Source organism: Lathyrus oleraceus, chromosome 1 (assembly GCF_024323335.1).
Source record: "Lathyrus oleraceus cultivar Zhongwan6 chromosome 1, CAAS_Psat_ZW6_1.0, whole genome shotgun sequence".
Classification (NCBI taxonomy): Eukaryota; Viridiplantae; Streptophyta; class Magnoliopsida; order Fabales; family Fabaceae; genus Lathyrus; species Lathyrus oleraceus.
Window position 1 is genome coordinate 438,806,368 of NC_066579.1, and position 21,500 is coordinate 438,827,867.

The window sequence follows — 21,500 nt, forward strand, 5'->3', positions numbered from 1 at the left end:
TTAGGAGGATATCGAAGTGTTGTCAGAATGAATGTTCCCATGAACTGTATTTGAAATATGTATCTGAATCTTGAATGTGATTGATAAAGGTGTCTGTCTGAATGAACCTTTTATTTTGACTATATCAGGAGGATAAATAACCTGCAAAGAAAAGTTAGCTTCATGCTATGTCATGATGCATGAGATGTTTCGTGTTATGCTAAAATAAATGTGAATGTTGTATGCATGCGTATGCTGTGAAAGGATGTAATGAATGAGCTATGCGTATGAGAAGTTCTGCTTGGGGACTCTACTGGGGAAAATAAATCCCCATCTACTGATTTGAGACATTTGTGTCGATGACCCTTTCTCGGCTGGGGATGCTTGATTTCTGTCTGATGGTGGAAATATTCAACAGAGCCTGGCTGGGGATGGATGAGATGATCAATCTGTCTGGTGACGCCGACCTCTGTTGGGGAGTAACTGGCTGTGCCTGGGGATACTGCCATTTTCTGAGGAAAAAAAAAACAGGCTTGCTGGGGAAGAGAATTGGTAGCGGATTCATTGGAAGCATGATTAGACCTTTTCCTTGATCTTGAAGTCGGGTAGTAATTGCTATTGCTATTCTATGCATGTATTTTTGGTAAACATCAGTCATATTCAAATGCACATATTAATTCAAATTAAATCAATGGACATTTACGCAACCAAAACAGAAAAGTAAAAACAAAAGCATCTTTTTTTTGAAAGAGGGTTGTATTGATTTTGATAGGAGGCCTATAAACAGGCAATTTGTGTACAAGGAGACAGAAATCCTAGTAAGAGGAAATTGTCGAAAACAAAGAGAAAGCTATGTGGAAGAAGTCCTATTGATTTTAAGCCTACTACTGTCATTATGTCTTCGAGCATCTCATCCCTTGCTGTCGGATAGAAGTGATTGGCTTGGTCAGTCCCTCGAACTTGGATGAAAGTTGACTGAGAACGGGACATAGTCATACGCTTTAATCCCTAATTTTTGCCTGGACCGCCTTTTCAGGTTTTCAGTCCACCAGGATACCCTTTTTTGCCCAAGCCGCCTTTTCAGGTTTTCGACTTGCCGGGTGTACATTTTTTTATATATCCCTAATTTTTGCCCGAACCCTTTTGGTTCGCCGGGATGCCCTTACTTTTGCCTAGATACGTCGATCTAGCGGGTCTCTTTTATGCGTAGTATTTTTTAACTATGTCCGCGTTCACGGGATGTGGGAAGTCTTCACCATCCATTGTAGCGAGTATCATGGCTCCACCTGAGAATACCTTCTTAACTACAAATGGCCCTTCGTATGTGGGAGTCCATTTGCCTCTGGGGTCAGTTTGTGGTAGGATGATGCGTTTGATTACCAAGTCGCCAATTTGATACACTTGTCTCTTGACCTTTTTGTTGAATGCCCTGGTCATGCGCTTCTGATATATCTGCCCGTGACATACAGCCGCAAGTCTCTTCTCATCCATCAAATTTATCTGATCGAGTCGAGTCTGAATCCATTCGTCCTCGTCTAAGCCCGCCTCTTTCATGATCCTTAGAGAGGGAATCTGAACTTCCACTGGTAAAACGGCTTCCATTCCGTAGACTAAAGAGAAAGGAGTTGCCCCTGTCGAAGTTCGCACGGAAGTACGATAACCATGAAGAGCAAATGGTAACATCTCATGCCAGTCTTTGTATGTTACCGTCATCTTTTGTATAATCTTCTTAATATTCTTATTAGCCGCTTCTACAGCGCCGTTCATCTTTGGCCGGTACGGAGAAGAGTTATGGTGTTTTATTTTGAACTGCGTGCAGAGTTCAGTAATCATCTTGTTGTTCAAATTAGTGCCATTGTCAGTGATAATTCTCTCAGGGACGCCGTATCGGCAGATGAGGCTGTTCTTGATGAATCGTGCCACCACATTCTTAGTAACAGAAGCAAATGAGGCTGCCTCCACCCACTTTGTGAAGTAATCAATAGCAACAAGGATGAAACGATGTCCATTAGAGGCGGTAGGTTTAATCTCGCCAATCATATCAATGCCCCACATTGCAAAGGGCCACGGCGCGGTCAACACGTTTAATGGAGCAGGAGGCACATGTACTTTATCCGCATAGATCTGGCACTTATGACAAGTTCTGGAGTGATGGTGGCAATCAGTTTCCATGGTAGACCAATAATACCCTGACCTCAGAATCTTCTTGGCCATTGTATGTCCACTAGAATGAGTCCCAAAGATACCGTCGTGCATGTCTTCCATAATCTTCTCTGATTCCTTTCTATCCACACAGCGAAGCAAAGTCGAATCATGGTTACGTTTGTACAATATTCCATTACTCAAAAAGAATTTAGCGGAGAACTTCCTCAGAAATTTCCTGTCATTGATGGATGTCCCTTCAGGGTATTCCTGAGCTTCTAAATATCTTTTTATCTCGTGGAACCAAGGCTTCTCTTCTACTTCATCAGCGTTAAGTTCATAACAATATGCTGGTTCGTCTAGTCGTTCAATGGTAATCCGGGGAGCTTCATTGTCCCATCTGACTCTGAACATAGATGACATGGTAGCCAATGCGTCTGCCAACTGGTTCTCCTCTCGGGGAATATGTTCGAATGTGATCTCTTCAAAGTATGGGATTAATGTCAACACCTGCTCTCGATAGGGGATGAGGTTCGGATGTTTAGTGTCCCATTCTCCTTTGACCTGACTGATTACTAAGGCTGAGTCTCCATACACCCTCAAAAACTTGATTCTCAGGTCTATAGCAGCTCTGAGTCCCAAAATACATGCTTCATACTCAGCCATATTGTTGGTACACTCAAAACATAGTCTAGCGGTGAAAGGCGTATGGCCACCCTTGGGGGAAATGATCACGACGCCAATACCGTTGCCCAATGCGTTAGACGATCCATCAAAAACCATAGTCCATCGGGATCCCACTTCGGGTCCTTCATTCGGTCCAGGTTCTTCATAATCAGTAACAAGCATGACATCCTCATCTGGGAACTCAAAATTCATAGACTGATAATCATTCACGGCCTGATGAGCCAAATGATCAGCTAGCACGCTTCCTTTGATTGCTTTTTGGGTGGTATACTGGATATCATACTCTGTTAAAATCATCTGCCATCTTGCTATTCTTCCGGAGAGGGCGGGTTTCTCAAATATGTATTTGATAGGATCCATCTTAGAAATCAACAAAGTGGTGTGATTCAACATATACTGTCTTAGTCGGCGAGCAGCCCAGGCCAAAGCACAGCAAGTTTTCTCGAGCAGTGAGTATCTTGTTTCACAGTCGGTAAACTTTTTGCTAAGGTAGTATATGGCATACTCTTTTCGACCGGACTCGTCATGTTGTCCCAACACGCACCCCATTGAGTTTTCTAAAACGGTTAAATACATGATTAGAGGTCTTCCCTCAACTGGTGGCACCAGAATTGGAGGTTCTTGGAGGTACTTCTTGATTTTGTCGAAAGCTTCTTGACATTCATCATTCCATATCATCTCTTGATTTTTTCTCAGTAACTTGAAGATGGGTTTGCAAGTAGCGGTCAAATGGGAAATAAATCGGGCAATGTAATTCAAACGTCCCAAGAAACCTCTGACTTCTTTATCCGTACGGGGAACTGGCATCTCTTGAATAGCTCTCACCTTGGCTGGGTCGACCTCAATACCTTTACCACTGACAATAAAGCCCAAGAGTTTACCAGATCTTACTCCAAAGGTGCATTTGTTCGGGTTCAATCTCAACTTGTATTTCTTCAGCCTCTCAAACAGTTTGTATAAATGATCGAGATGTTCTTCTTCAGTATGAGACCTGGCTATCATATCGTCCACATATACTTCTATTTCATGATGGATCATGTCATGGAACAAAACCACCATAGCACGCTGGTACGTTGCTCCTGCGTTCTTTAAACCAAACGGCATTACTTTATAACAGAAGGTGCCCCATTGCGTCACAAACGTAGTCTTCTCCATGTCCTCAGGTGCCATTTTGATCTGGTTATAACCCGAGAATCCATCCATGAAGGAGAATACCTTGTGTTGAGCGGTGTTGTCTACCAGAACATCAATGTGTGGCAGTGGGAAATCATCCTTGGGACTCGCTCTATTCAAATCTCTGTAATCCACACACATTCGCACCTTACCATCCTTCTTTGGCACTGGTACCACATTAGCAACCCATTGAGGATAAGAAGTAACCGCCAGAAAACCAGCATCGAATTGTTTCATGACTTCGGCCTTGATTTTCTCGGACATTTCAGGACGCATGCGACGAACCTTTTGCTTAACAGGACGACAATCTTCCTTCGTCGGCAAACGATGCACTACTATATCGGTATCCAGCCCTGGCATGTCTTCGTAAGACCAAGCAAAAATCTCCACATAGTCATGTAGCATTTGAATCAATCTTCTTTTGACACTGATTTCCAAGCCTGCTCCTATTTTGACTTCTCTCTTGTCCACCTCGGTACCCAGATTTACAGTCTCAACTGACTCCTCATGCGGCTGTATAGTCCTTTCTTCTTGTAGTAACATTCTGGCAAGTTCTTCAGGTACTTCACAATCTTCCTCACTTCCATCTTCGGCTCGGTAGATCGGATTTTCAAAGTCATAATGAACAGTAGTAGAACTATTATCAACAGGATCCAGAGTGGATAGGGATCTGCAATTCGTTACGTGCGTGTGTGTAAGAAAACATAGCTCGTTTGAAAGATAATAGGAAAGACAAAGAGCGCAATATTTGAATGCAAAACGTCCATTGATTTATTGAATATAAATATGCTTATGAAAATGACAAAACCCTTAACAAATTAGCTATTGTGCCTCGGGCATAGACACAATGCTTTAAGAAGTTTGATTGTAAAAGAAAATTAAAATTTGCAATTCTAGAATAAACAATAACAATTACTCCTGACTAAAGGAAATCGGGATAATGTCTTCAGTCTTCCAATTGTTGAGTCCGTCACCAATTGTTGGGAAAATCCAGCTATCCAAGTCGCAATCACTATCAGCATCTTCCATAGCATTAATCTGATTTTTGACTATCTTTCCAGAGTTAAACCCCAGGCCAGCTTTATCAGACTTGTACGGTACATTGATCAGTTGACCCCAACCAGCACGATCACCATTTTCAATCGCGGCTTGAGCATCTTTCAGAGAGATCATGACAGGGGGAGCACGAACAACCTTGGGCACAAGGGGAGTTGGCTTAAGGACAGGACTGGGTGGAGGAACCACTTCAAATGACTGAGAAGGAGTCTCAAAGAATTCACCATCCATCTCGACGTATTTGAAGGCTTGCACACTACTGACAATATACTCTTCTTCTCCACATACAGTGACAACCATGCCTGCTATTGGATACTTCAGCTTTTGATGAAGCGACGAAGCTACCGCACCTGCCCCATGGATCCAAGGGCGCCCCAACAAGCAGGAGTAGGCGGGACGAATGTCCATCACGTGAAAGGTAGTGTTGAAGACTTGAGGTCCTATCTTGATAGGGAGAACCACTTCACCATAGACAACACTCTTCGCACCATCGTAAGCACGCACCACAACATCACTAGGTTTCAGTTCAATGCCTTTGTAGTCAAATTTATCGAGTACAGCTTTCGGGAGCACATTCAAGGAAGAGCCGTTGTCGATCAACACGTGAGCCAGGGTGATCCCCTCACACTCGATGGAGATATGCAGAGCTTTATTGTGATTCTTTCCTGCTGGCGTCAGGTCAGCATCGGAAAAGCCTAGGCCATTGTCAACAGTCAAATTAGCAACATAATGTTCGAATTGATCGACGGATGTTTCTTGAGGCACATGAGCGGTCTTCAAGAATTTCATCAATGCATTGGCATGGGATTCAGAGGATAATAACAAGGACAACATTGAGATTTTAGACGGAGTATGCCCCAATTGTTCCACTACATCAAAATCGCTCTTACGGATGATTTTCAGCATCTCTTCCATTTCCTGTTTGGCAACATCTTCAGAAGTAACTTCGACCGATGTCTCTGACTGAGGAGGATTGACTGGTCTTTTTCCTCGAATTTCGGGAGCGGGAGGTGAGATTTCTGGGGAGTAGATCCTTCCACTTCGAGTAACTTTACTAGTCCCCACAATATCATTAGGATTAGCAGAACTACCAACTTGCTTTATGCCATGGATGTAAACGTCGCCTCCATAGTTCCACGGAATAGCTTTGCTGGAGGAATATGGCACGGGGCCAGGTGCGGTAATAATCAGGGGAGCCACTTTGGGCTCAGCGGTAATCTTCACAGGCACTCTAGTAGCGGTAATCTTCACTGGAGCTTTGGACCTAGCAATCACAGATACCTCTTCAATAGAGTTGTCCACCTTAGGAACCCTTTCAAATAGAATTGTACGATCATCCATCAGCCGTTGAATGCCGTTCTTCAACTTCAAACAATCATTGGGTCGGAGTACACAGAGATCGCAATCTTCAGCACAACCTGGAAATAAACCAGCTTGCAATAAATTCTTCTTAACGATCAGGAGAGGAGATGCTAAATCAGCAACGTCAGTAACGTGAGAATTGTCGTCCACAACATTAACATTCTGGTCATGATTAGGCATAGGTGCTGTGATGACATTGGGGGTCGCCGGAGGATCAAATTCAATTTCTCCAGCGTCGATCATATCCTGAATCTTGTTCTTCAACAACCAGCAATCATTCGTATCATGCCCGGGGCTATCGGAGTGATAGGCACACCTGGCGTTGGGATTATAACGAGGAGAAGTAGTGTTGGGATTTGCAGGAGGGCCTCTGAGGGTAATCAAATTGGCCTTTAACATACTCTGCAGTGCTTGGGTTAAAGTCATATTGATCTTGGTAAACTGTCTTCTCGACCTGTCTTGTCTGTGTTGGAAGTTCTGAGATGGCGGTGCGGCAATTGTAACTGCCCCAACAGTATGGTCACGATTCTTCTTGTTATGCTTCCTCTCACTGTACACAGCATTTGATTCATTCTTTCCCTGATAGGACTTTTTGGTGCTTGCAGAAGTAGCTGCCTGTATCTTTCCACTTCGAATGCCGCTTTCAACCCGTTCACCTGTCAAGATAAGTTCAGTGAAACCTGACGAGGAACTTCCCAGTAGATGGCTGTAGAATGGGCCAGTCAGTGTACCCATGAACATGTCCACTAACTCTCGATCAGTCATAGGGGGTTTGACTCTGCCAGCCAAATCTCTCCACTTTTGAGCATATTCTTTGAAACTTTCTTTAGAGCCCATAGTCATATTTTGTAGCTGTAGCCGAGTAGGCGCTAACTCAGAATTATACTGGTAGTGCTTGTAGAAAGCTGTTGCTAAATCAGTCCATGTGCGGATGTTAGAGCTCTCAAGCTGATAATACCACTCTAACTGTGTGCCAGACAGACTCTCTTGGAAGAAATGGATCCACAGTTTCTTATCAGTAGTGTGCGGCTGAATCTTTCTCACATAAGCCCTTAGATGCATCTGAGGACAAGAGGCACCATCATACTTAGTGAAAATGGGAACCTTGAATTTGCGGGGAATGACCACATCAGAGACCAGACCCAAGTTTTCGAAATCCAGACCGGGCACTTTCTGCCCCTCCATAGCTAGCATACGTTCTTCCAGCAACTTGTACTTATCATCCTTCGGAGAGTACTGTTCATGTTCATAATCTTCATCGTCGTCCTCAGAATTGACGAGATTAGGATTCTCATCTTCCGAATCATTCTCGGTCTCTTCTTCTGAATCCTTCGGAATTCTAATCTTGACTCCTGTAACCTGTCCCTTAAGCCTTCTCCCCGGGTTGATGTAACCCACAGGTTTCTGGTCCTTCTTCTTCTCCATCAAAAGAGCTTTCAGTTCTTCCTGCCCCTTAGATAAGCTCAGCATCATTTCCTGGAATTGAGCATTCTGGGCCTGGAGATCTTTGACAGTTTGTTCGAGAGCCATTGTTCAATCTGTTTGAATCTGCTGGAATCTGTTTGATAGGAAAATCGTGAGAACACTGATCCTTTAGAATACCTGTTATGCGATGCAATGCAATGTATGAAATGTTTTCAAGGACTTTCGGGATTTAACTTTGCATAAACTAACAAAAAGAGCTTTTTTTTCTCTTTTGTTTTTGCTTTTGTTTTTGTTTTTTTTTAGCAGAGTTAAATCCCTAAATCCTTGAAATGGTTAGTACAATGCCATGATGTTATGATGTTATGATGTTATGTTGTTAGATAAATAACAAGCACAAGCAAGTCACACAACAATCATTCCTAGGTTTTAAGGCTTGCGTGAGTTCCATAGGTAAATACCCTCCCCACTGAAGTTTGGTTGGTTCAACCTGTCTTAGAATAGTAACCGGGTTCTAGAAGGATCTCAAATCATTGACCTTTCCTTAAGTCCACTTCAGTGCAACACCAAGTGGTTGACCGAAGCTTCCCTAAAGTCCAATCTCAAAGAGTGTAGTATCGAGTCTCAACCAACTCCAGTCGGAACCGAAGCCAGTTATCTCACTACTTTCTAATGGCCAGGATGAGTCAATTAGGGTTCTAAAGGTCTGGTTAATGCTTTTATGACACCACGCGAATGCCAAATATTTCCTCAACTAACATGAGGAACATCAGGACATCCAAAGTGCCACATTAACCGTAGCCATCATTTTGACCATTCCAGTATACGCCGGACAGTCGCGATGATCTCTTGCTACTTACCTAAGGTACACTAGATCCGGGTGTAGGATCTTTCACTCAAGCATAACATACCCAAGCAATCCCTTAAAAATAAATCAGACAAATTGAATAAGTGATCTTGTTTTTAAGGTAACCTCTCTTTTTAAATATTTAGGCTCCCCAGCAGAGTCGCCAGTTCTGTCATACGGTGAACTGGACTTTTTGTGGTTTTAATCGCAATGTCGCGGTTAGCAAGAGTCGCCACCGACTTTTCTTTTATCCAATAAGGAAAGGTGGAAAAGAACAGGAAAAACCTTAATTTAGATTTTGGGTTCGGGAGGTACATTATACAAAGGGAAGGTGTTAGCACCCTTTGTATCCATGGTTATCCATGGGCTCTTAATTGCTCGATCACTTATATTATTTTTGTCTAAAAAAAGTGTTTGTGAATTGTTTAGAAAAATTGTTTTGAAAAGAGAATTTAACTTTGTAATGATTCTTGTATGAATGTATACAAAGTGATTATCTCGTTTAGTTTTGAAAATTGTTTAGAAAAATATAACTCGGTAATGATTCTAGTATGAATGTATACCAAGTGGTGATTTTCTGAAGGTATTTTGAAAGGTGTGAGGTGTGAAAAAATGTTTTAGGTTGTGAGCCAGCAATTAAGAGTTATACCGACCCAAGGGCTTTATGAGTATTTCCTATCCTTATGAGGGTAAAACTGTCCTTATTATTGAGAAATAAGTAGTTTTATCCTTTGGATGTAAAAGGGTCATCGTAGGGTCATCGATTGGTCATTGAAGGCAACAGTTACGAGGATACCTTAGCATTCGAAGGGACTATCATCTTTTAACCGTAGGCAACATCGGAGGGTCATCGAGGGACAAAGTTGTATATTCGAAGGCAACATCCGAGGGACTATAATTTATTTTATGATGATTTAACCGAAGGGTCTTTGCTAAGGGTATCCCCACGTTCGCGGGACATGACCGTAATATCGTAATCGTAAGGCAACAAAGAGAGGTCCAAGATCACTTATTCCAAGGGCAAAGTTTTACAATTAATTATATAATTAGGATGAAACTCCACATTAAAATTATTAAAAATAATATATTAAAAAAAATTAATACATTAGAAATTAATACATTAAAAATTAATTTAGGGTGAAACTCCACAAGGGTATCCCACAACTAAAGTGGAATACCTAGCCAATAACCTTTTCCTGGGATATGCGAACCTTTACGAAACTCAAAAAAAAAAAAGAAACATGTCAGAACACCAAATCAGGGTGCAATCGAAGATTACACCGGAGAAATATCACAACAATAAATAGGATAGGATGAATAATGCAGGGCTATGATAAAACATAAAAAAAAAGAATAGAAAAGTTAGCTACTGTCTCGTTCGCCTCTGCCTCGCCTAGCGAAGGCCAGGCGAATACTCGCCCCAGGCTCGCCTAGCGAGGTGCTAGCGAGCGGCCACGGATTTTGAATTTGAAAACAGCCCCATGTTAGGAACTTTGAATTTTATGGCATTTTATCACAGGAATAACATGGTCAAACATTCAGGGTATTCAGGCATATTTAAATTCCCATACGAAAGCAAATTATATATCAACATTTTATCATGATGCATTATATATGTAGATATGGCCAATTGAAAGTATAAACAATAGAGATACGCAAACCTGTTTGCCAATTCAAGGTTGAAGGGATTGACCACTTGTAGTATCGGAATAAGTTAGGCAGCGGGAATTGGACGGCGATGGCTTCGGTGCAGATGGGCTGCCTTCAGGGTTTCTTTACTCTGAATTCTCCGGGTAGGCAGGGTTCCTATGCCAAAACTTCTATTCGTTCTTCTCTGTTCTCCTCCTCTTTTTTTTTCAGTGAATCTCCCAGTGTAACTCCAAGTGTAACTCCCCTACTGAAACTTCAGTATTTATAGACTAATTTCGTGGGTAATGGGCTTGGAATGAGGGAGACCCAAGTCCAAAATAATTTGTTATATTTTATTTATTTATTTATTTTAATTATTTAATTAATTAATTAATTAATTAATTAATTAATTAATTAAAAAAAAAAATTCTCTTTTTTTTTTTTTTTTTTTTTTTTTGGGCTCAGAATGAAGCCCGAAATTTTTTGTTGTCTGTCAGCTTCGCTAGGCGAGCGCGTAGCGAACAGGCCAGTTTGGGCCATTTTCTGGATTGGGCCATCCGTGAGCTGGGCCTTTGTTTCTTCAAGATTAGTGTTATATATGAGTCGGAATGCCTTGCAAAATGTCTTGAAATATTAATGGGCAAATTTTGGGGTATGACAACATAACTTCCATTTTGGAAGCAAATCAATAGTCAAATGAAAACATATACACATATATCTGGATATTGTGTTTTCTCAAATATATAAGCTTCACAATGGATTTTCCCATGTTTTCTTAAGAGGTCATATATATATATATATATATATATATATATATATATATATATATATATATATATATATATATATATATATATATATATATATATATATATATATATATATATATATATATATATATATATAGTCCGAACGAACAATTCAAATGAAAAACATGGGAGGCTACAAACGAAGCTGGAATTGCATCAAACGCAGAGGAGGCTACAATAATTCGACTGGTCGGAATCAATAAGAAGGAAACTTGTCGAATTAGAGAAAACCCTGGAACCAAGGCAACCAAAGAGTTGGTGTTGCAGGTAGAGGGAGAGGTGGTGGTCAAAATCCAGACAAGAGTCACATTCAGTGTTACAATTGTTAGAGCATGGTCACTATTCTAGTGATTGTCCAGAAAAGCAGAAGAATCAAGAAACTCATGCAAAGCTGGAGAAATATGAAGAGAAGAGAGAACTCATAATATTGTATTCACAGGATTTTGTAGTTGCAAAGTGAATAAAAAAAATTCACAGGTTATGGGTAGAGAGAAAACTCTGCAGAAAATATTCTTCTTCTTCTCCAACGTTCTTTCTTTCTTTCTCATTCGTCCTTTTCTTTTCATTGTCATTGTGTGATTCATAACAATCCTGTTCATCAAGATTGATTAAAATTATCCATAGGTTGTGGTGGATTTCCAACCTCTGATATCAGAGCCTTTGGTTCAAGAAAGGGACCGACTTACTTGTATCGAATGTCAACGGCGCCACAAGGGTGGTGAGTAAGAAACGTTCCGTTGAAGAGTGTCAACGGCACCAGTATGGTGAATAAGAAACATTTCGTACGATGCAATAGTTTGTGGAAGTAAGAAGAGCTTTCACTTGAGGGGGAGCATTGTGGAGTCACACTTGAGAGGGAGTGAGGGAGTGTTGAGAATGTATCAAGTGTGAGTAATGTGGGTAATAGTCTCACATTGGTTGGAAATGTGGAAACTTGAGCATTTATAAATGAGAGAATCCACCCACCTATCACCTTAAGATTTTGGGTGAATATGTGGAGTGTTTCTCACAAAGGTGTTGCTCTATAAAAGAAGTCTCACAATGTTCAATGCTCCATAGTAAAAAAAACTCCCCCTACAAAATTTGACCTAACTTTGATATGTTATGATGACTTCCCAAAGAGGAACTTCTCACACTTGACCAATTGTAAACGAAAGAGTGAGAGAATGGGGGAGTGAAATCATATACACCATACAAAACAAAATACAAAATATAGAAGTTGAACACATAAATTAGGGTTTCATATGAAAATAGGAGCAAGGATGATAGAATGTGAAGATTGATTGGAAATGGAGAGAGGATAATAGATCAATATGACTGGACAAGATCGAACCGAGATGAAACGCAGATGGAGATGCAGACAAGGTCGAACCGAGATGCAAATGATGTTGATTGACGCAGATGACGTCGATCGGAGATGCACACGAGACAGATCGAAGATGAACACGGGGTCGATCAGAGACGTGCACGAGATCGATTAGAGATGAACAAGAGGTCGATGGGAGGGAAAGAGACGAAGGTAGATTAGAGAGAGAGAGAGAGATGAATCGCAGAGTTGGAAACTTTTCTTGTTTTTTAATGAAAAGAATATATTAAAAGTCTATACAAACTTTATTTTTTGGGTACAAACTTGTTTTAAAAAATTGTAAAATTGAATCAATGAATTGTTTAATTGTTTTCAAAAGTAATTTTTATATTTATTATAAAATTGAAAATGTTAACTTTTTAATTTTTTATTCAATTATTATTTTTAATTGTAAATTAAAATACTTGCAAATTTGTTATGTTTTTTTTTTGTTCTTAGGTCATTTTTTACTTCAAATATTTTAAATTAAGAACTGCTTAAGAAAAATATAAGTATTAGCTAGAAATTTTATTTGCAGCTCAAGCATATCTAATCAGTCTCAAATCAACTTGAATATATAACTGTAACAATATTTTGGTAGCTAACATGGTATTTTCTTGTAGTGAGGTAGCACTTTGAACCTGTGTTCGACCTCTGTTGATCTAGAAAGAAATCTTTCTTTTGTTGTAAGAGTCTAAAGTCCTTTGTTGCTCTCTGTTTCTGTGTTAGCTGGTGTAGTACTGCTCTGAGTTTCCTTTGATTGCTTATGTTCTCTTTTTGTGTTGGTGCATCATGTGATGAGTGTTTTTATGGTTTATTTTGTTGTGGTGTGGCTGGTTAGAGGTTTTTTGGAGAAATATTTTGTCTATGGTTTACATTGCAGGGAGTGGTTTTTAGGTATGCTTTGATGCATTTGTTTTCATCTATTTCCTTTTGTACTCTTTTTTATGTTTTCTGTGTGTGTAGAACGTGTTTGAAATGAGCCAATTACTATAATTTACTGTTAAAAAATAGAATAATGACTAATAAATTAGTGCAATTATGTGCTTTACATGAAAGCACGCATTTGTTGACAAACATGAATTGTTTTTAAGAATTGAAATCCCTTCATTTCAATTATGTGATTTACATGAAAGCACAGCACAAAAAAAAAGGGTGGTTTTAGGGTTAATTTTTTATTCAAAATCATCCCTCTAAATTCCTTTTTATTTAAATAACTGATTTTACGTATAATTTTAGTTTTTTCATCGTGATTTTGTCGTCATGGTGCGATTTTATGTTGGTCGTCGTCTTATTTTAGCATTATTTTGTTTTCCCTTCTTGGCGCGGTGTTTGTGCAATTCTGATTGACATATTAGTTTTAACTCAATGCATATTCAATCAATGACTTTGACGTCGTCAACGCTGCAGACTCGGAGACACTAATATTCTAAACATTTCAATTTCGTCATTTTTTTAGACTTTGTCACATTTGTAGATATTTTTCCGTTATATGCTATTAACGTGAATGTTGTGAGTTTGTTCAAAAATTCATCATTTTCAGTTTATAGCAATTTTGAATTTGTATTATAAAATGCATTCTATGAATGTCGTTTTTAGTCAAAATAAAAAATAACGTTGCAGCATGTGTTGAGAGCTTTTAATTAGGTATATTTTTTATCTTGTTTGAGTCATTATCATTATTTATAATTTGTATATTCTCTACGAGTGATTTGAATTAAATATTTGGCAATGCTCGGTTCAGGTAGCAGAAAATAAACCACCTCGAGTTCAAGTAGTCGTTTACTGAAAAAACTACCGCTCTCTTGCACCATATTTTCCTCGGAAGGTGACATGATTAACAACAACTTTCCTGCTGTAAGTTAGAAGGATTTTGAATTTCATAAATGTATAGGTTCTTTTAAAGTGAACATTGTTATGATTTCTTCTTGTAAAATGATTAATAACTTATGGCATGACTTAAAATATATTTATAATTTGTTTGAGAATTACTTACCTCAAATTTGATGGATTGATATTTATTTTGAGACTTGTGAGTTGATATTAGTTAAAGATTGAATTTTAGTTAATTTTAGATTTTATTGATTACATGAAAGTCAATTGTTAATTAAAGACTTTTTTGAAAAATTATAGTTTTTAAAATTTAATATTGGTAATAGGACTGTCCCAAATTATCTATTACAGATGGCGTGACCCTTTTAAGATTATCTGATTATTACCGAAGGATCGGGTGTAATTTTATTGACGGCTAAATTATGGGTTATATAAGACTAACAATTTGTTGTATATAATTATGATTATCTGCGAATTACTCGGTGGGTAATACCATAAGTTGCCACTGCTGTAGGTAATTGTTACTGAGAGGTTTTTCCTGAGGCCCTTACAATCGGTAGACTCTGTTTGGATTGATGGAACATAATGGAACGGAGCGGAATAAAATATGATGGAGCGGAACGGAAATGAGGGGAATGAAATATAGATCACACTTCATTGTTTGATTATTTTATTTAAAATCTTTCATTCCATCACATACACCTCAAATTGAATGGAACAAAAAATAGAGATTTGGATGGAATTGGATGGAATGAATTCCATCATGTTACGTTCCATTCCATCCATTATTTACAAATTCAAATAATGGAATCTCATTAGTTATCACTCCACTCCAATTCGTTCCATCTCATACCACCAATCCAAACATATCCTAAGTCCTAGGCAATTTATCATTACCCACGCTATTGACAAACATTTTTTGAAGATTTTTTTTAAATAATCAATTTTTAAAAAAAAATTCAAAAATAACCATAAATTCAAAAAATTTATAAAAATGGGCACTTTTGTACCCTAAACTACACATGGGCGCCACCCTAGATGGCGTCTATCCTTAATAGGAGGGCAAGTCGCCACTAGGAGTGGCGCCTACTCCTATTTTATTTTATTTTTAATTTTATTTTTTGCTTTTTTTTTAATATGTTTTTAATTATTTTTTTAAAAAAATTAAATCTTTTTTAACTTATTTTAAATTTGTTAATTTATATTTATTATAAATTATATTAATTTATATTAATACATATATATAAATAAGATTATTTACAAGATATATGTATATATATATATATTAATTTATATATATTAATTTAATTTATAACTAAATAATATTATTTATAAATTTTTGGGAGAATTAGGGTTAATCATGTTAGGGTTAATTAATCAATTATAATAAGGGTTTATTGATCGGTTATAATTAGAGTTTGGTAGTTATGACCTAATTCAAACCCTAATTCTCCCTAAGACTAATTAATCAAGTGCGACACTAATTAGGGTTAAGTACATTGGTGTACAACCTAGATTTTTTCCTATAAATAAAGTATTATTTCCTTGCATTTTCTTCGCCACTTTTTCCTATCACTTTCTCTATCAAGTTGAGTTCATGGCATCCCCCAGACCGTCATCATGGCAGCGAACATCATCAAGGCGGCCGGATCCTGAACCAGTAATTTTAAAAAGGGATGGGCATGTTATTTTCTCGCCTGTCAAACCCCCAATGGAGATGAAATTTTGGAACATTCGTTCGTTGGACCAACTAAAAAGGTCCTTGATGTCTTGGTTAGAGGGAGATTACTAACCTGGTGAAGTCATCAGAAGGATTCAGAGGCTTAGAACAAGGTTCTCATTTGAAACTAGAGAAACAGTATGTTGGTGGGTTGAAGTTGAAAGCGACATTGATTGCATCCAAATGATGCATGGATCAGATGACATAGTGTTAACTGTTGTAATTTCCTAGATTTTAATGGTTGTTTGTGTTGTTGTTCTTGTATTTGTTATTGATCTAGTACTTGTTCTTGTTTTAGTACTTGTTCTTGTTCCAGTATTTGTTTTTGTTTTAGTATTTATTGTTCTAATGTTAGATGTTTGTGTTTGTTGTTCCAATGTCATCTTCTATTTGGAATAAAAAGTAAACTTTATTGATAAATAGCATTGATACACAGAGTTATGAATATGAAAACTATGTTGTGAACTAGATCCACGATATGGACATTTGTTCTTATTATGCCCCAGTTATCGACATATGCTACACTTCCTCTGCATTTTCTCTGCGACGTCCATTTCAGTTCTAATGCGCCTGCTGTTTGGGCGACCACTTTTATTACGCCGCATCGAATCGTTGTGCCAAAAAATTTCCCCGTCATACTCTGGCCAATATGCCTCCAATGCTACCACCGGAAAAGGATTGTCGTATACATTTAGCAATGTTGCAACTTTGTAGATGGGAGACACTAGCGACAATGCATCGAAGTGGGTGTGTGAACACGCTGCAATGACATGGGAACAAGGCATACAATAGGCCTGAAATTGACCACAGTCGCACTAACAGTCTGGTATTAGGACCCTATACTCTTGTCTGGGAAGCCCCTGGTTGTGGTCAATTGTTTCCTTGACACTAAAAGTGTGGCCATGACGGTCGAATTCCGTAACCCGATGGCGGCTGGCTTTGGCAGATTCCTGCCTCATAAACTTCATGCAGGCATCACTATACACTTGACTCGTCTGTAACACTGCATGCCAGCGCTTGCCTCTTGTTACGAACAACGTTGCCATCCAAAAATAGGTCGCACTCACCAAAGCGGTTATCGGGAGGTTACGTATGCCCTTAAAGACGCTGTTCATTGATTCCACAAGATTTGTTGTCATGTGGCCCCACCTCACCCCATCGTCGTATGACCTAGTCCACTTTGCTCTGTCAATATTATCGATCCACCTCCCTGCATCAGAATTTGCCAACACTATTTCCCGACGGTAGTATTGGAATCCAGGTTGGTTTAATGCATACCCCGCGTTTATCAAATTTTGCTTCAAGAATTTATCTTTGAACTCCCGCACAAAATTTTGAGCAATATGCCTGATGCAGTAGACATGCGTAGACGGGGGGTCATGCCAACCATTTGCTGGATTATTGTATGCACTGTCTATAGAAATGTGCCTGTCAGAAATCATATAGATGCCAGCTTGTGGAGTCACGTACGTTCGGAGATTCTTAAGAAAGAAACTCCAAGCAGCAGCATCCGTTTCTCCTTCTACCAATGCAAAGGCTATTGGGAAAATATTAGAATTTCCATCTTGTGCGACCGCCATCAGTAACGATCCTTTGTATTTCCCATACAGCCAAGTTCCATCGACTTGAATAAGCGGCTTGCAGAATGTGAAACCGATGATGCAGAGACGGAATGCCCAGAAAAGTCTATGGAATATTCCATTACCTTCTAGACGAGTTCCAGACATATCACATTCATAAGTCTCACCATTCACGTGAGCTTTGATTTTGTATTGTGATGAAGATGCCATGATATGTGAAGATATGTGTGAAATATGTGAAGATATTGTGAAGATTTTGTGAATACCTGTGTGAAAATTTGTGTGAATATATAAGCGAAGATATGTGTGAGAATTTGATATTGTGAAGATTTTGCGAATACCTGTACCAATGCATGTTAGACGTGTCACATTTTTGCATGCAACACATCCACCAAGCCTTCCCCTAGACAAGACAAGTGCAACCTAACCTGTACCAATGCATGCTAACATATCCACCTAGCCTGCAAGATTCTCACGCATGCTTATCCATCAAAGTCATATCCACCTAGCCTGCAAGATTCTCACGCATGCCTAGATACACGGATTCAATTGTGATGCATGCGTTAGACGTGTCACATTTTTGCATGCAACACATCCACCAAGTCTTCCCCTAGACAAGACAAGTGCAACCTAACCTGTACCAATGCATGCTAACCTATCCACCTAGCCTGCAAGATTCTCACGCATGCCTATCCCTCAAAGTCATATCCACCTAGCCTGCAAGATTCTCACGCATGCCTAGATACATGGATTCAATTGTGATGCATGCGTTAGACGTGTCACATTTTTGCATGCAACACATCCACCAAGCCTTCCCCTAGACAAGACAAGTGCAACCTAACATGTACCAATGCATGCTAACCTATCCACCTAGCCTGAAAGATTCTCACGCATGCCTATCCAACTCCACCTAGCCTGCAAGATTCTCAGCCAACTTTGCCTACGTTACACGTGTCAAATTTTTGCATGCGTTACACGTGTCCAATTTTTTTACATATTCATACTATTTGAATACGATTATAAATAGCAGGTCATTCTTGAAACATTTCATCATCCACTAACACTTTTTTTCAGAGAACACCGGCGAACTTTTCATCAACAAACCTACGTTCTACATTGCAATCATGTCTTTTCTTACCATGGGCCAAGAACACAGAGGCACTAGGGCGAACATTGCCTCATTCGTAAGTTTTTCTTGAACATTGCCTCTTTCGTATGTTTATAATTTATTTTTTAAAACTCCAATCTAATGATTGTTTATATTGTTTATTTTTAAAGGATCCCAAGAAATTTCGTCAACGTTCACACCCTATGGCTTATCCAGACCCATGGTGCGTACCTTACATAGAGCGTGCGAGGTTCGGTCATGTTATGCATGTGGTAAATGCCACAATTGATGTGAAATTTATTCTTGCTTTGTGTGAATGTTGGAGACCAGAGACACACACTTTTCACCTACCAACTGGTGAATGTACCGTCACACTAGAGGACGTGTACATGCTTTTGGGTCTTCGAATAGATGGTAAGCCTGTGACTGGAAATGTTCAACAGCCCAACGAACTAGGTGTTCAAATGTTGGGCGTAGATCTAGTCGAGGGTGAGGGATCTGTGAAAGCAAGGGACCAGGGTATTAAACTATCGAGCCTCCAATTCTACCACGACGCTATAATTTTGACTGAGGATTCGTCCGAACAAGAAAAAATAATAAAAACAAGGTTTTACATTATGTTATTATTTGGGAACTTGCTATTTTCCGAAGGCACGGGAAATAACATAAACTTTATGTACTTGAGTTTGCTCGAGGACATAGATAGAATAAGCACGTATAGTTGGGGTTCTACTGTATTGGCTTTCCTATATAGCTCTTTGTGTAAAAACGCACAAAATGACCACTGTACATTTTCTGGATGTGCTTTTTTGCTCCAAACATGGGGGTGGTGGAGATTGCCGAGGCTAGCCCCAGAAAATCCTAACGTTTACTCCTTCCCATACGCAACTAGGTAAATTTATGATGTTATTTCATTTTGTATATTTATTCTATAAATATTTGTAAATAATATTATTTATCTTTTTTTGTTTAGGTTCATTGCAACTGGACTAGATTACAATCTTACCCCGAAAAATAAAATAATATTTTATCGTCAACTCTTGGATCGTCTCCGAGCACAAGATGTATTACCACTAAATCATTCATCTTCTAACTAATTTATTGATATCAAGCATTCTCAATAAATAACATATTTATTTTTTTCTTTGCAGTTTATTTGGAGACCATATTTGGGATTGGAACATCAACCCAACCCCGAAGATGCAGTTGTTTGGACAGCAAAAACGGCTATCATGCGGTTCACCACTGTGGAGATGCACCAAAGTGACCGTGTCAAACTGCAATTCGGAATGCATCAAGAAATCCCAGGCCCCCCAATGTCTTTGGAACCTTGGCATCTTAAAAAAGTCAGCCACCAGTGGTATGTCCAAAATTGGAAGGCATTTGCAAAGGAGTTCCGTAAAATGTGGAAAGAGCGTGCCCACTATGTTCTACAATTTCTGGTGGCGCCCAACGAAATGAAGCCGACAAGGGAATATGTGGATTGGTATAGAGCAAATACAAATCCAGAAATGATTGTGTCTGACCCGTTCTATTTGGACGATCCCCGAATACAACAACCATATTTCCAACAACAACAACCACCACAATATTCCCAACAACAACAACCACCACAATATTACCAACAACAACAACCACCACCATATTACCAACAACAACAACCACCACCGTATTACCAACAACAACCACCACCACCGTATTACCAACAACAACCACCACAACACATGTCCACCCCCCAACCAAATCAACACTACATACCACAAACTCAACCCCAATATCATGAAGATTACCAACACCAACCTCAACATTCCCACCACCATCAACAGTCCCAACACCTACCACAAACTCAATCCCCTCACCAACACCAATCCCAACACTTCCAACACCATCCACAATATTACCAACAACAACAACCACCACCATATTACCAACAACAACCACCACCACCGTATTACCAACAACAACCACCACCACCGTATTACCAACAACAACCACCACAGCACATGTCCACCCCCCAACCAAATCAACACTACATACCACAAACTCAACCCCAATATCATGAAGATTACCAACACCAACCTCAACATTCCCACCACCATCAACAGTCCCAACACCTACCACAAACTCAATCCCCTCACCAACACCAATCCCAACACTTCCATCACGACGATGTCCCGGGCTCTTCCAGTCCTCCACTTAGCCCCGACACAGGTATACAAGAGGATTACCAACAAGACTACTACACACCACAACAGACATTGTTCTTTAGCCAACCCGATTTAACCCTTAACTACCAAATGCCACATTTCGAGGGCGCATCCAACAGGAGTCAGTTTGTCCCACCGAGACAAAGCTTTGAGGGCGCAAAGGGCACCCGCCTTTCCTACAGCATTGAAGGGACTTCGACCCAACCACAACGACAAAGGGCAAGAGGACGCGTTAGGACTAGGGGTGGGAATAGGGAAGCACCACCACCACGTGAGCCGTCTAGACGAGTAGTTAGACCTCCCTCGTGCGGATCGTACCAGGGACCGCATAATATGTAAAAAATCCCAAATTAATAATGCATTTTAATTAAACTTTATAATATTTGTCTTGTATATTATTTTAATATAAATATATTGTGTTTATTAATATAATTAATATATATATATTATATATATATATATATATATATATATATATATATATATATATATATATATATATATATATATATATCTTGTGTATTTTACAAATATATACATAATATTATTTATTTACATGTATATAAATTAATATATTTTAATAATTTATAAATAATATTAA